Here is a 16,095-nt window from a genome sequence, read left to right on the forward strand (position 1 = left end):
ACTACGAAAAGTAGTTTGTTTCTAGCAAGAAAATAATTGCATAGGAAAATAGGTCATCTTACAAAATTGTATTCATACTTTAGGAGATAAAATATTATATTACTTGCTCTGGTGATCACAAGTCACAATTAACAAAATATCATGTTAGCTATGTACCCAAGAGAAAACAATGACGACACCATGTGACATGTTTATTTATTTTTCAACATTTTAGAATAAAAAATAAATAATTTATTTTGTTAGACTAATATTTATGTATCAATGTAGAAAAACAAAACATTTGCTATATTCAAGGTTGTTGATTACATAAAATAATCACTATACTCATGCTGGACATATTTCTTATATTTAATTATAATGTCAATCCTAGTGGCATCAACTCAAAAATAAATAAATAAATAAATTCATGAGAAAGAAGTATGCTGGAAAATAAAATTATATCCATATTTAAGAAAATAAAATATCATGTCTTTGCCTTAGGAAAAAAACACTACCATGGTGGAAAAGTGGGAGGCATTGCAACGGCTTAATCATCCTGCTTTTACTTGATTGATTAGAGATTTCAATATACTTGATTGACTAGAGATCTCATTGGAGAACAAACCCCAAACCCTAAATTACATCAGCTGACTTTTGTCTTGGAATCAAAAGAGTGGCATCGTTATAGAGGAAAGGATAAAAATTTACACCAAAATATTTTTTGGTGAAATAAATTTTGTTAGGATTTTATGGTTATCCTATATCCTACTTCAAATCAATCTAGATGAAATTATATTACCTGATGAGTGTATGATCCTTCATTGAAACTCCCTAACAAGTTAAGACAATTGTTAAAGCAAATCTAAACCCAAACCCCTTGATCCGTTGGTTTTCTATATTGATTTTCTCTCCATAAAATTTTCCATTCTTTCCTTTGTTTTGTTTAGTCATGGTGTTGCCCCCTTTATAAGCAAATGGTTTCAATGAAATCTTAAAACTAATAACCCATGTACAAGAATCATTAATGTTTCACTTGCCAAGAACAAGTTAGGCTAATATTCACTTGTTTACAAGTCAATTTCATACTCATTTCATAATTAGAGTGAAAAAAATATTTTTCTTTTCTATTATTATTTATGAATGTGTAGTTAGCAAATGTTGTAATGAATGGTTCATGATGAATGGGATTTTTGTACAATAAACTATTTTTTAGGCTCACTTTTGAATTAAGGCCATGCTTATCTTTTAACATAAGTCTTAAAATGTAATAAAATATTTAATAAAATTACGTTCTATTTAGGCTTAAGTCAAATTATAATTTATTTAGTTTTAAGATAAATTAAACAAATCTCATTCAAAAATTTAAGGCTTACAACATCAATTTTCCTTTTTTTTCCACTAATTTTCCTATTCAGTAATGAGATGCTCTAAAGAGCTTATTGTTTTCTTATTATTAAGAGAAAAATCATTAAAAAAAAAACTAATCATACAATTTACGAGGAAATTAATAAAAATTAAAATTAGAATTTGGACAACCTTACATTAATTAACTAAAGGCATCCTTTTCCAAATTGGGAAATGCAAGGAATACCAAGATTGGTTCACTATTAAAAGCAAATTCCATGAAGGTAACTAGAATGCTAATTGAAACTCACAAAAATAGAATAATTTAAAGTCACTTTATCTAAATTACTCTAAAGGTAGGCATGTAGAGAAAGATATACAATTACAAACAAAAAAGTGATCTCTCATGAGTCCAAGTTGCAATCCCTTGCCTAAAAAATGATACATGCATCAATTTCTTTCCTCATGGGGTCCTTAGGGACATAGGAGACTAAACTAGTCAAGTTTGAGAGGCTAAATGCCAATTGACAGTCATTGTCATAATCAGTATCCAAAAAATATGATAAGATTCATAACACAATGACTGAGATATTCCATGGAGATGACAACATGTTGCTAAAAGAATTGATTGGTACCTAATATTCTATGGAAAAAGTTGTATAAATAAGATAGAACCCATTAAACTAGCTTGGAGGTTTAGAAATTCATAAAAATTAGTTATATTATGAACTAGCTTGGTGGCTTTAATGTCAATCAAGCAAGACAAAACCAAAAATTCAATTAATTTATCCTCTTCCTAAAATTCATAATTGAGAGGTTCATGGGTGCTTCCTTTTATCTCATCCAGCTCATTGGATATTCCAGGAAGGCAAAGGAATCAAGTCCCTCCAAGTGCAAGGACAAACTCCATTTAGTACCAAGAAAATGAACTCGATGAGTACCCCTATATACAATGGGCCACACAAATTGAAAATAGACCCCATATACAATAGGCCATATAAAGAATAAATCATAGTGATACAATGGTCACACATATATAATGGACTATATAGTTGTATGAGCCACACAAATTGAAAATAGACCCTATATATAATGGACCACATAAAGAAAGAAACATAGTGAGAAATTGGCCGCATACATACAATGGACTATATGGTCCACGACCATTAGTGAGAAATAGTCGATTATAAAAATTCATAGACTTCTTGAAATGATGATGCTTATGGGGATGATTTAAAAATTTTAAAGTCTTTTTTTAAAAATAAAAAAATAGACACATAGCAATAGGTTTCACATGATTCAACAATGTAGTTATATCCATCGTTGAGTTAGGAAACTTTTTAATAACAAACCCCAACCCCCAAAGAACTAATCTAAGTGGTTTTCGATAAGGAAAGATGTACTTTCAACTAACACACTGAAGGTTTGTTTGCAAATATTTTTAAAATTAGTTTTTATTTTTTAAAACAAAAATAATTTTCCAACCTCAAAAATACATCTAACAGATTTTAGAATAAAAATATCATGAAAACAGAGTGATTGGAGTTTTTTTTTTTTTTTTTCATTTTGCATGGTAAATTACATTCACCTATAACTAATAAAGAAAACCATATTTTAGAATTTCAAATAGAATTTTATTCCTAAAAATGATATAAAATTGTTTTTACAAATTGTTCTCAAAAACTTATTTTTTTAAATTTTTTTTTAAAATATTATCCACCATGCCTCAAATTTTCTTATGAGAACCTAACCTTGTAATTTCTTATATCTAATTTGCAAGATGCAAAAGAATGTTGCGAGATCTTCGCAAGTAACAAGGCAACAAATCACATGAGAACAAGTCCTCCTAGCTACCTTAATAATACTAAGCTTCTCCCAAGAAAGCAAGACATAATGACTAACGTTATTTGCTTAAGGCTAGTTTTTTAATAAGCTCCCTTATAGTTGCTTACCTAACCTCAAAGCCTACTCTCTTTGGAGAACAAGAGTCTTCCACAATTTTTATTTTTTGAGATCCATCTGCAAACTTTACTGGAAGATCTCAATTAGTGCAAGGAAAGAAACAATTAATAAAGGTGGAGCCTCAAAAGCAACTGATTTTATTAAACTATAGCAATAAATAACGAGATTACATTATCACCATTTATTACAACATGATTATTACCCAAATTAAACACTCATAATAGACAACTTCTTATTCTATTTCTGATATGACTGTCAACTCTGGTTGGATAGATGTTTTGCGTCTTCTAACACTTGTCCTTGTTTGTCCCATAGAGGTAAAAGGATTAGGAGGCATAACTAAATTGCCTTCTTCTCCTTCCAACATTCCAACCACAATTTCATGGAAGGACGATCTATTGGATACCATTGGATACACCAAAGCCCTATGATGCTTAGTTTCTTTGCTATTTTAATATCACTTTCGTCCTCAATTCGGATGTTTACCTCTTGCTCTTGATCCAAATGATTATAGAGCCATTCTGGGAAGTATGCTTGACTAGTATTTTCTACTGTAGCATCAATATTCTTCCTTCCCCCTACCATTTCAATCAACAACATACCAAAACTATAAACATCTGACTTAGAAGACACATTCCCAAAATTTCTTGATAACATTTCTGGTGCAATATAACCCATGGTCCCCCTTGATGCTGTCATAGATACTGCACTTTGCTCCTTAGAGCATAATTTGGCTAAACCAAAATCAGAAATCTTCGGATTAAAGTTATGATCAAGCAAAATATTATGAGGTTTGATATCCAAATGAAGGATTCTTTGATCACAACCTTGGTGAAGATACTCAATACCTTTAGCTATGCCAATAGCAATATCTTGAAGCTTATGCCAACCTAGAGAATAATTATTGCCAAATGCTGAAAATATGAACTTGTCTAGTGACTCATTTGGTAAAAATTCATGAATCAAAGCTCGCTTATATCCATCTGCACAAAACCCGAGCAACCGAACCACGTTAACATGATGTATGGTACTCATTGTTCCTACTTCATTAATGAAATCTTCCCCGTTTCCTTTGAAATCATCAAGGATCTTTACTGCAACAAAAACTTCATTTGAGAGCTTTCCTTTATAAACAGTCCCATAACCTCCTTGACTAGTTTGTCCTTGAAATTATTTGTGATCTTTTTAATATCAGCATAGGAGTACCTTGAGGGCTTGAGAGCTCTATAATCTTCCAAAAACTTTTGAATATTTATTCTATGCTCTCTTTTCAACTTATTAGAGCGATAGACAATAAATATTATAAAGATTCCAAAAGTGAAATGAAGGAAACCAAGGATTGCTTCTGCACATAGGGGAAAAAAAGTTTCTATAAGTAAATGAAACAAGAAAAAAAAAACAAACAAACTAAGAATCATCATCATGATGTCACCCTCATTATTGAAAAGAATATGAATAGGAAATCACCTGTAAGCACCATTTTATCCATTGGAGCACCTGTAAAAGATAGTAAACTTATTAGCTTTTTGTATTCTTTTAATTAGTAAAATCATAATAGATTACATGACGTTGTAACATGAGTATAATTATTTTTGGTGTATTTGGATTTCAACCTTGGCCTTTACAGTCCTTTCTACAGGTTGGATTGTTTTAGCTAAGCCTAATTGTTGTAGCTAGCTTGTAATGAATAAATAATATTGCATGTTCACATCCATTAGTATAGTAGTTAATTTGGTTCACATCCATAAGGGTTCAATCCAATTTCATGGTACAAACAGAACATACATAAGAAATACCATAGAAAATTTCATTTGCATATTAAAATCATAGTAGGAGATAAGAAAGGGCTTGCAAGGTGAAAATAATATGAAGCAGGATTTAGTACCTTTTGCTCGTTTATCAATGCATTCGATTTCAGGTTCCCTGTTATTATTCTTCTTCCATTGGCACTTGTTTCCTTTTGCTTCACAGTTTCCGCACATAGGTTTTGACCAATTCATATAAAATACCCCTTCATATATATAATAATCTGGGAGTGTAGCATTGAAAATCTTCCGGCAAGAGGATAAGTTCATTCCAGCAAAAGAGATCACTTCAGCAAGAGTGGAATAGGAAGGAACGACAAAAACTGGGTTACTTGAGAGAAAACGGCAAGAGTGGAATAGCTCATTTGTTTTATTTTCAGAACAACTGAAGAAGAAGAAGTTGCAGTATGCGTGCTCATCTGTGAACTGGAAGGGAGAGGCAGATAAATTAAAGTTTAGAATCTGCCTTTGAAGGCAATCACGCGGGTACCAGAGAAGAATCCTCTGAGAAGTGTAATTTATTTCCTTCACCCAGAACTTTCCTAAAGAGGGCAGCTCTAGTATGGTCCGCTTCTCTTCTGAGCATGATAACTCAAACTGCGGATATCCACAGTGTTCTGGCTGGTGTTTTAGCTTGAACGGAAACCGGATGACTGGACCATGGTGACTGCACCTTGACGCCTTGCACTCATCATCTTGGCTCCCTCCATTAATCTCTGCAAACAATCTCATAACAAGAAGAAGAAGAATAAAGAGATGCCCATTTTAAGCAACTGCTTATCTCTATAGTTTAATTTGCACTGCTTCTCCCCTACTTTATATATATGTAATTAGATTTGAAATTTTGTACAAAGGGAGAAGAACTTTGTTTGTTTGGGAAGCAGGTGCTTTTAGGGAATACAAAAAGATGGAGGACTGCTACAATAAAAATTTAGTTTTATCTCAGAATATAAAATTTACTTGAAAAAATTGTAGAAAATTGGTCTATCAGTATTTACTAACATGCCGTATGATTAAAGAAAGATGATACTTCTTTATCCTTTTCCCATTGTTGAAACCTAAAAATTATGTAATATTTAAAACATTAACAATTCCAATATAAACCATAATAACTTCAAGCATCATTTTTAACATAGTGATTCTAAATAATGGGAAGCTCACAGTTGGCTGGATGTGATAGGATGAAAGTGTGGTCCCTGTTGAAAAATCAAACAGTTTGGGGAAGAATAATATGTTGAAGAAAGCTGCAATTAAAACAGAGTATCTCTCTCTCTCTGTGGAACTCACAACCCCAAAACAGAGCATCTCTCTCTCTCTCTCTCTCTCTAAGTTGATAATGTTAAGGGAGGCACAACTCGTGGGAGTAGGCCTCATGACAGTAGTCATCCATGCCTGCTTCCTTTCAGTTTGTGTTGCTAAGCATCACAAGTACCACAAATGCAGCCCCTCTTCCTGCGGAGATATGAGGAACATTTCCTACCCTTTTCGATTACACAACTCTCCCCCTGCGGTTACCCTGAGTATGAATTGATTTGTGAAAACAATCGTACTATGATAAACCTTCATGGTGGGAAATACTTAGTTACCCAGATCAACTACCAGAATTATACAATTCGGGTGGTGGATCCTGGGCGAAAGAAGGACAACTGTTGGATCTCCAGTCCTCTTCATTCCATTGGTGCATATTACATTAATTATGAATCTCCATATAATTTGCCTGGATGGGAAATAGTCTATACAATAGTTTTGATGAACTGTGAGCAGTCAATCAGGGACGACAACTACATTCATATAATTCCATGCAACACTAGAGGCTCTTCCTCTTCCTCACCAACATACGCTTATACAGTTGTCGAAGACTATGTGTACCGTGGGAGATATTCCGTATTCATGCACCATCGGCACATCTATTATTATTCAACCGTTGAAGTCACTTCCAGAGCCCAGCAATCTTTCGATGTCAGATTTGCAAGATTACCTGCTTCTGGGGCTTCAGCTTTCATATTTGCCTCTCTTCTGCGACCGCCAATGCAAAATGGAAGGGCATGATAGAATAAATGTGGACCGACAATATATTAAACATTGTCCAGGATTAAGCTATCTTTTAACAAACAATTTCTGATTTAATCTTGAGTATGGGCCACCTAATGTGTAGAGCCCAATGCCATCACGGGCTTTAGATGATGGGCCTAAGGCCCGTGAGGCCCAATGATTACTACTCAAAAAGTGCTATTTCATAGCTTGTAATTAACTCTTTTAAACACTTTTGAGTAGTAGTTATCACCTTTTAACCCAATTAACATATTAAGGACCCTTGCAATCATTTCTAATCAAAGTGTGTAAGTTTTGGTGTTTTTGTTAGTAATTTGATCACCAAAGCAATCCAAGATTGAGGAGAGTTCTTTGGAATCCATGGCAAAGCAATGGAAAGCTCAGAAACATAAAGAACCGAAGCTTTGAAGTCCTTTGCCATAAGCAAATCCGGAATGCAATGAGTGTGGGATCCTTTATTCTTCCCTGCAAAAGATGTCCGGACAGGGAGTCCGGACACCATCGAGGGTGGCGGAACGTGGGCTGTAGCAAGGCTTGCTCACTTTAGTCAATGATCCGGACAACATATCTGGATAAGATATGTTATCATCCGGGGTGTGATCTTCACGAGTGTTGTGTGCTTCTCTCTTGGGGAATCCGGATGGAGTTGCTCCGGATATCTCACATCCGGGATTCTGTCCGGCCGATGTTCCACCTTATCCGGATATCTCACATCCGGAATTCTATCCGGCCAGCATTCCACCTTCTCTGGATGTTTCACATCCGGCGCCTGACGCCGAATAGGAGAGGAGGGTGTTTCAACTTCCCCGGTCAGACATGTCCGGATCCTCTAATAGCGCTTACCCGGAGAACATCCGCGGCCGACAATTCAGATTACCCGGAGCCATTTTGCACAGTGCCGCGGTGTTCTCCTGAAGCTTCCCAATATGTGCGACCGACATTTTGAGATATTTTGAGATATTTTTCTTTAAATATTTGATGTCTAAATCCCCAAACTCTCCTTGTAACCCACCTATCATAGGATTCCTTAGTCTTTAAGTAAGAACAAAGGGTGAATAACCCCTTATATATAGTTTGTACTTTACTTTACACAAGGAGATGGATCATATATCATCATGTAATCGGCGGAAGGAAGAAATATATTTTACAGAGCACTTGCTCTGTTTTTCCTTCATATTTTTGTTTTCTCGTTAGTTTTCTTTCTAGCCAATCAAACTCTGAGGATTTTTCCTCAGAGGATGAGAAGCTAGGCTCTTTGTCTCTTGGAGTGAAGAAAGCCGGGTAAGTTCCTCATGCATAAATTGGAAGTTTTGTTGTTTTAGTTTATAATGAAGAGAAAGTGTGACCCGTTGATGGTTTCTATGTTTTTAGTTAACTTAAAACGCCTTCAATTCACCGGGCCAACACTTGATAAGGCAAGTGGTCTCCATCCATTGAGATACACTAATTTATCTCTTGTGAGCTTTTAGGAAGAGACTTGAAGGTAGGATTTTCTATAATAGTTAACACTTGGTAAGCTTTTGGACTCCAATGAGACATCCATTAGTTATCTCTTGCGAGCTTTTGACGGATAATCCAAGGTTAAAGATCACCTTGAATGGCAAATGCTAGGTGAGAGGCACGAGCCAGTGCAAGATGCATCAGTGAGAGGGATTTAGTGTTTGAACCCATTAAAGGGAAGCATCTGTACCACACCGGTTAGAAAATTAACTATATGTTAATTCTCTAATGCGAGGAAAAGAAACAAGTGACCGGAACTCTCCTTTTTGTATGAGGAACCTGAGCCTAGTGATCTAAACCCCAAGAAACATTTTTCTTTGTAAGTAAAATCAGTTACTATTTTTGGTTAGTTTAAAACCAAACCTTTTTCACTCAAACATCTTTATGTTTTCTTTTAAAGCTCACCTTGAAATGAAAAGGCACCAATTCAGCTCTTGAATTAATATCAATTGTGAAGTGAAAACCCATCCCAGTGAACGACCCTAGAGCCACTATGCTATGCTAGCTAAGGCTATCCTAGTACATGGTGTAATAGGTTATAAATTTTGTTGATTACTCCCTTCTGAGGACCACAATTAAGGGACACCAGCTGGACACGAATCAAATGGCACCACTGTCAGGGACCATTGAGAGGACATGAATCAGCTGAGACACCAATTGGGAACGAATCACCCAATAACCAATGGGTATGGTCCCTAAGGCAGGAGGGTATAAAAGGCTTAGGCTTGTGTCTTTTGGATCTATCACATCCTTTTGAAAGAACAGAACCTCTCTCTCCCGCTCCCATTGCCTGAGAGAATACAGTGAAAGAGGTGGTGCCCTCCGTTGCTCTTAGAAGATCCATACCGTCTTCATCAAACACACAAATGGAATCAGGTAGGTACCATTTGGCATAGAGATTTATGGTATATTATTCATGTGATTTAGCATGCGATCCTGTATGATCATTGTTCAGAATATGGAATCTTACAAATTGGTATCAGAGCCCAATGTTGAATCACTTAGAAATGGTATATTAGGGCAATAAAAAATTGTACTACCTTTGTTTTTTCCTTTTGATTGAATTCAGGCGCCACTCAGATGCCGTTAAAGTGCCTCTTCAGCGCCGTAAAGGCGCTATTATGCAGCGCCCTTCAGGGCGTCTCTCCAGCGGCGTTAAGGCGCCAGTCAAGGCACAATTCAGACGCCTTTTGGAGGCGTTGTTCACGTGCCTTGGAGGCACGATGCAGGTGCCATTGCAGGCGCACCATTCCAGCGCCTTCAGGTGCCATTGAGGCGCGGATCAAGCAGCGCCATTGTAGGTGCAGTTTAAGGCACGTTTCAGGCACACCTTCAGGTGCGTTTCAGGCGCGCCATTCCAACGCCTTCATGCGCGGTTCAGGCAACCCACTCTAGCGCCTTCAGGCGCCATTAGGGCGCTTTTCCAGGCGCCATCTGCAGCGCTGTTAGGGCGCACTCCCTGCATCGGTAAGGCGCTACCTCCCGCGCCGTCTCCGGTACCGTTTAGACGCCGTTGGGGCGCCATTGCAGGCTCCATCTCCAGGCGCCATTAGGGCACGTTAACGGCGCCATTGCAGCGCCATTGAGCGTCGTTGAGGCGCTGCTCAGGCAGCGCCGTTGAGGTGCGGTTCAAGCGCGTTTAAACCACGCCGCTCCAGCGTCTTTAGGCGCCACTTCTGGCGCTGTCCGCAGCGCCATTAAGGCGTCTCCCCAGACGCCGTTGGGCGCCACTGCCGGCACCTCTTCCGGTGCCATTACAGGTGCCTCTTCCGGCGCCGTTCAGGGCGTGCTTGGGGCACCACTTTAGAAGCCGTGCTATTGGAGGCCAATGCCATGAATGGCCTTTTTGATTAAAAAAAAAAAAAGGTGGAAAATGGAGAAAAGGCCACCAAAGGAGCTTGAACCCATGACCTAGGTTGCTCCCCTTTATTTTCAAGGCCACAGCTGAACCACTACACTAAGTCTCTATTTTTTATGCATTAATGGGTATATATGCATATATATATATATATATATATATATATATTCTTGTATTTATTCTTTAATTGATATATATATATACATGCTTTTATGCTTCAATTGGTATGGATATATACATAAGTTTATGCCTAAATAAATAGATGAATGATTTTAATTAAATTATTTTTTGTTATATTTGTGTTTTATATTTTAAAATAAATGAATTATGTATATCGGTTGCCAAAGTAACCTATACTATATAATTTATTTATTTTACAATATCTAAACATATTGTTATTATTTAAAATAACCAGCCCAAAGGAAGATTATTTTAATATAGTAATAAATAAAGTAGTCATAAATATGTGACATATAAAGTTTATCTTGCATTCGATATGTTAGTCCAAAGACAAGCATATTGTTTTTGATTTTATTGTCAATATTTATGAATTAATTTTGTATAAGGATGTAAATTACAAGTTAATATTTTTGTCCAAAGACTGAATATTAATGTTTATGCTAGGTATCTTGCATGATGTTTATTTATTCATGTATGTATGATGCTTATGTGACTGATTGTGAGCTTTATTATTATGAATTCAGCATCTTCTATATCTGCAAATGTTAATAACATTCCTGTGCTTAACGGTACAAATTTCAAGAAATGGAAAGAGCACGTCATAATTGTGCTCGGATGCATGGATTTAGACTTTGCATTGAGGGAGGATCGCCCTTCAGATCTTACTAGTGCCAGCACTGCTGAGCAAAGGTCTACTATGGAAAAATGGGAGCGATCCAATCGTATGAGTCTAATGATTATGAAACACTCAATTCTAGAAGCAATAAGGGGTGCAATACCTGAGGAAACCCAAGCCAAGGCATTCTTAGACCAGATAGCAAACCGATTCGCTGCAAACGAAAAGGTTGAGACAAGCACTATTCTTAGTAAGTTTGTCTCTATGCGATATAAAGGGAAAGAGAATATCAGGGAGTACATTATGAAAATGTCTAATCTTGTGACGAGACTCAAGGCACTAAAGTTAGAGTTGTCGGAAGACATACTCTTGCACTTGGTCTTGATCTCTCTGCCTACACAATTCAGTCCATTCAAAATCAGCTACAATACACAAAAGGAAAAATGGACTTTGAATGAGCTTATTGCTCAATGTGTGCAAGAGGAGGAGAGATTGAAGCAAGAAAAGATAGAAAGTGCTCACTTGGCTTCCATATCTCAGGGATTTGGTACCAGCAAGAAAAGAAAGAGGGACAATAAAGGAAAACAAACTATGGTTTCTGGGACATCAAAGCAAAAGGAGCAGAAGAAACAAGATAAGGAGATCACTTGTTTCTTTTGCAAGAAGACTGGTCATATGAAGAAGACATGTACCAAATACGCTGCTTGGCGTGAAAAGAAAGGTACACTTCTCAACTTTGTTTGTTCAGAAATTAATTTAGCTATAGTGCCTACTGACACTTGGTGGATAGATACGGGTGCAACTACTCACATAAGTGTCACTATGCAGGGTTGCCTAAGGAGCCGAATGCCAACTAATGGTGAAAGATACATCTATGTGGGAAATGGCAACAAGGCTGCAGTCAAGGCTATTGGTCTTTTCAGATTACAATTAGACTCTGGATGTACATTGGATTTGGAAGAGACTTTTGTAGTACCGTCGTTTAGACGGAATTTAATTTCTGTTTCATGTTTGGACAAATTTGGATATTGTTGTTCATTTGGAAATGGAATGGTTAGTCTTTATCTAAATTCAAATATTATTGGTACAGGTAGTCTAACAGACAAACTATATAAATTGAACATAAAGGCCACTAATGGAAATGAAACCTTGCATTCAAGTAATTATGGCATTAAGCGAAAATTAATGAATAAGAATTCATCAATGTTATGGCACAAACGTTTGGGTCATATTTCAAATCAACGAATTCAAAGGCTTGTGTCAGAAGGAATTCTTGATCCACTTGATTTCTCAGACTTTCAAGTCTGTATAGAGTGCATTAAGGGAAAACAAACAAATATGAGGAAAAAGAATGCCAATAGGTGCAGTGACGTCTTGGAATTGATACATACAGACATTTGTGGTCCATTTCCTACCTCTTCTTGGAATGGACAACAATATTTTATCACTTTCATTGACGATTACTCGCGTTATGGCTATCTTTATTTGATTCATGAAAAGTCTCAGTCATTGGATGTTTTCAAGAATTTCAAAGCTGAAGTTGAGAACCAACTAAGCAAGAAAATAAAAGCCGTCAGATCTGACCGTGGAGGTGAATATTATGGTAGATATGACGGATCTGGAGAACAACGTCCAGGGCCATTCACCAAATATTTGATGGAGTGTGGTATCGTTCCTCAATACACCATGCCAGGGACTCCGAGCCAAAATGGTGTAGCAAAGAGGCGAAACCGTACTCTTAAGGATATGGTAAGAAGTATGATTAGTCATTCCACCTTACCAGAATCACTTTGGGGCGAAGCTATAAAAACTGCAGTTTACATTTTGAATAGAGTACCAAGCAAAGCAGTAGCCAAAACCTCATATGAGTTATGGACTAGCAAGAAACCTAGTATTAGGCACTTGCATGTCTGGGGTTGTCCAACTGAAGCTAGGCCTTACAAACCAAATGAAAAGAAATTGGACTCCAGAACAATGAGCTGCTACTTTGTAGGGTATTCTGAAAGGTCGAAAGGTTTCAAATTTTATGATCCCTCAACTAGATCCTTCTTTGAAACAGGCAATGCTAAGTTCATTGAGGATGTTGAGTTAAGTGGGAGAGAGTCATTAAGAAAGGTGGTCTTTGAAGAAAAATCTGTTAATATTCCTATTATTACGACTGGACATGGTCATATTATGTTTGATGACACTATTCAGAATGTACAGTCGATAATAGGGATTCAAGACACACATGAGATTTCTCCTGCTCAAGTTATGGAACCGATTCAAGTTCATCAAGAGGTAACTCAACAACCTCAAGAACCTCAAGTACAAGTGCCACTAAGGAGATCCACTAAAGAAAGGAGAAGTACAATTTCAGATGATTATGTTGTATATCTCCAAGAACATGAGTTTGACATGGGTCTGGAAGACGATCCAATTTCAGTAAGTCAAGTCAAACAAAGTTCTGATTCTGAAAAGTGGATAGAAGCCATGAAAGATGAGATGAAATCAATGAAAGACAATGGTGTTTGGGACCTAGTAGAGTTGCTAAAGGTGTAAAACCGATTGGTTGTAAATGGATTTTTAAAACCAAGCTGGATTCAAAAGGCAATATTGTTAGGTATAAGGCACGCCTAGTTGCAAAAGGTTTCACTCAAAAGGAAGGCATTGATTATAAGGAGACCTTTTCACCAGTTTCATCAAAGGACTCCTTTAGAATCATCATGGCACTTGTAGCTCATTATGATTTAGAGCTACATCAAATGGACGTTAAAACTGCGTTTCTTAATGGCAACATTGATGAAATAATATACATGGTGCAACCGGAGAACTTTGAGTCTAATGATTCAAAGCAACTTGTATGCAGATTAAAAAGGTCCATATATGGTTTAAAGCAAGCATCCCGATAATGGTACCGAAAGTTTGATCAGGTGATTACTTCATTTGGTTTTAAGGAGAACACCGTTGATCAATGCATATACCTCAAGTTCAGTGGGAGCAAATTTATTATCTTGGTGTTATATGTTGATGATATTCTACTTGCAAGTAGTGATGTGGGACTTTTGCATGAAACCAAGCGATTTCTGTCTAGTAAATTTGACATGAAGGATCTTGGTAATACATCTTTTGTGCTGGGTATATAGATCCATAGGGATCGTTCAAGAGGTATACTTGGGTTATCACAGAAGGACTACATCGATAAGGTGTTGAGTAGATTTGGCATGAGCAATTGTGCACCAGGAGACATACTTGTAGCAAAAGGCGATAAGTTTAGTTTGCACCAATGTCCGAAAAATGAACTTGAGAAGAAAGATATGGAGAGATTTCCCTATGCCTCGGCAATAGGAAGTCTCATGTATGCACAAGTTTGTACGCGTCCGGATATTGCGTACATTGTTGGAATGTTAGGCAGATATTTAAGTAACCCAGGTATGGATCATTGGAAAAAGACAAAACGGGTTATGCGGTATTTACAAAGAACTAAAGATTACATGCTCACATACCGTAGATCAAGTCACTTAGAGATCGTGGGATATTCGGACTCCAATTTCGTGGGATGTCTTGATAGTAGGAGATCTACTTCAGGCTACATCTTCATGTTAGCTGGAGGAGCAGTTTCATGGAAAAGTGTTAAACAAACACTTATTGCTTCTTCCACCATGGAGGCAGAATTCATAGCCTGTTACAAGCATCAAACCATGGGATATGGCTGCGGAATTTTGTCACTCAGTTACGAATAGTTGATGGGATTGAGAAACCGTTGAGAATCAACTGTGATAATAAGGCCGCAGAATTATATTCTAAGAATAACCGAAGTTCGTCAAAGTCCAAACACATTGACATCAAGTTCTTAGTTGTGAAAGAGAGAGTTCAGAGTCTTCAAGAATCGATTGAACACATAAGCACAAACTCCGTGATTGCGGATCCGCTCACTAAGGGTTTGCCACCCAAAGTATATCATGAGCACGTCGCACATATGGGTGTTGTACACATTGATGATGTGTCAGAATAGTGGGAGTTTGTATCTAGATTTTGTGTTTATTCTCTTGATGTGATATTATGTTGTGTTATCTGTACAGATCTTGATTTTAAAGACTATTGTATTTGAACACTCTGAATTGAAATGATGACTTTCAGAAGCAGTTTAGCATCAAGTGTTGAAAGTGGTATTTGGCTATCTTTTAGTCATAAAGTAGGACCAATTGGAAATAGACATATTAAAGATCATATTCTATATAATTTCCATACTACACATCCATACTTGATCCATGTTGCTAATTTTGTTAATGTTGTGATTGATGATAGGTCAAGTTATAATTATGATTAACGAAGGCCGCTTTAATCCTATGTTAGCATAATTAGTAGACCAGATTGTTTAAGGATATTTTGAATAAGATAGCAAAGATGAGCTCAATAAAGTACTATCATGAACATTGTTTGTAATATATATGTGGTCCAAGTGGGAGATTGATAGAATAAATGTGGACCGACAATATATTAAACATTGTCCAGGATTAAGCTATCTTTTAACATGCAATTTCTGATTTAATCTTGAGTATGGGCCACCTAATGTGTAGAGCCCAATGTCATCACGGGCTTTAGATGATGGGCCTAAGGCCCTGAGGCCCAATAACCAATGGGTATGGTCCCTAAGGCAGGAGGGTATAAAAGGCTTAGGCTTGTGTCTTTTGGATCTATCACATCCTTTTGAAAGAACAGAACCTCTCTCTCCCGCTCCCATTGCCTGAGAGAATACAGTGAAAGAGGTGGTGCCCTCCGTTGCTCTTAGAAGATCCATACCATCTTCATCAAACACA

At 36.8% G+C, this 16,095-nt stretch overlaps 1 pseudogene; it reads right to left on the bottom strand.

Moving 5' to 3' along the window:
• Positions 1 to 3,428: 3,428 nt before the first annotated feature.
• On the bottom strand, positions 3,429 to 4,912 carry LOC117910030 (annotated as a pseudogene).
• Between the last annotated feature and the right edge of the window lie 11,183 nt (positions 4,913 to 16,095).

This window comes from Vitis riparia, unplaced genomic scaffold (genome assembly GCF_004353265.1).
Source record: "Vitis riparia cultivar Riparia Gloire de Montpellier isolate 1030 unplaced genomic scaffold, EGFV_Vit.rip_1.0 scaffold541_pilon_pilon, whole genome shotgun sequence".
Lineage (NCBI taxonomy): Eukaryota > Viridiplantae > Streptophyta > Magnoliopsida > Vitales > Vitaceae > Vitis > Vitis riparia.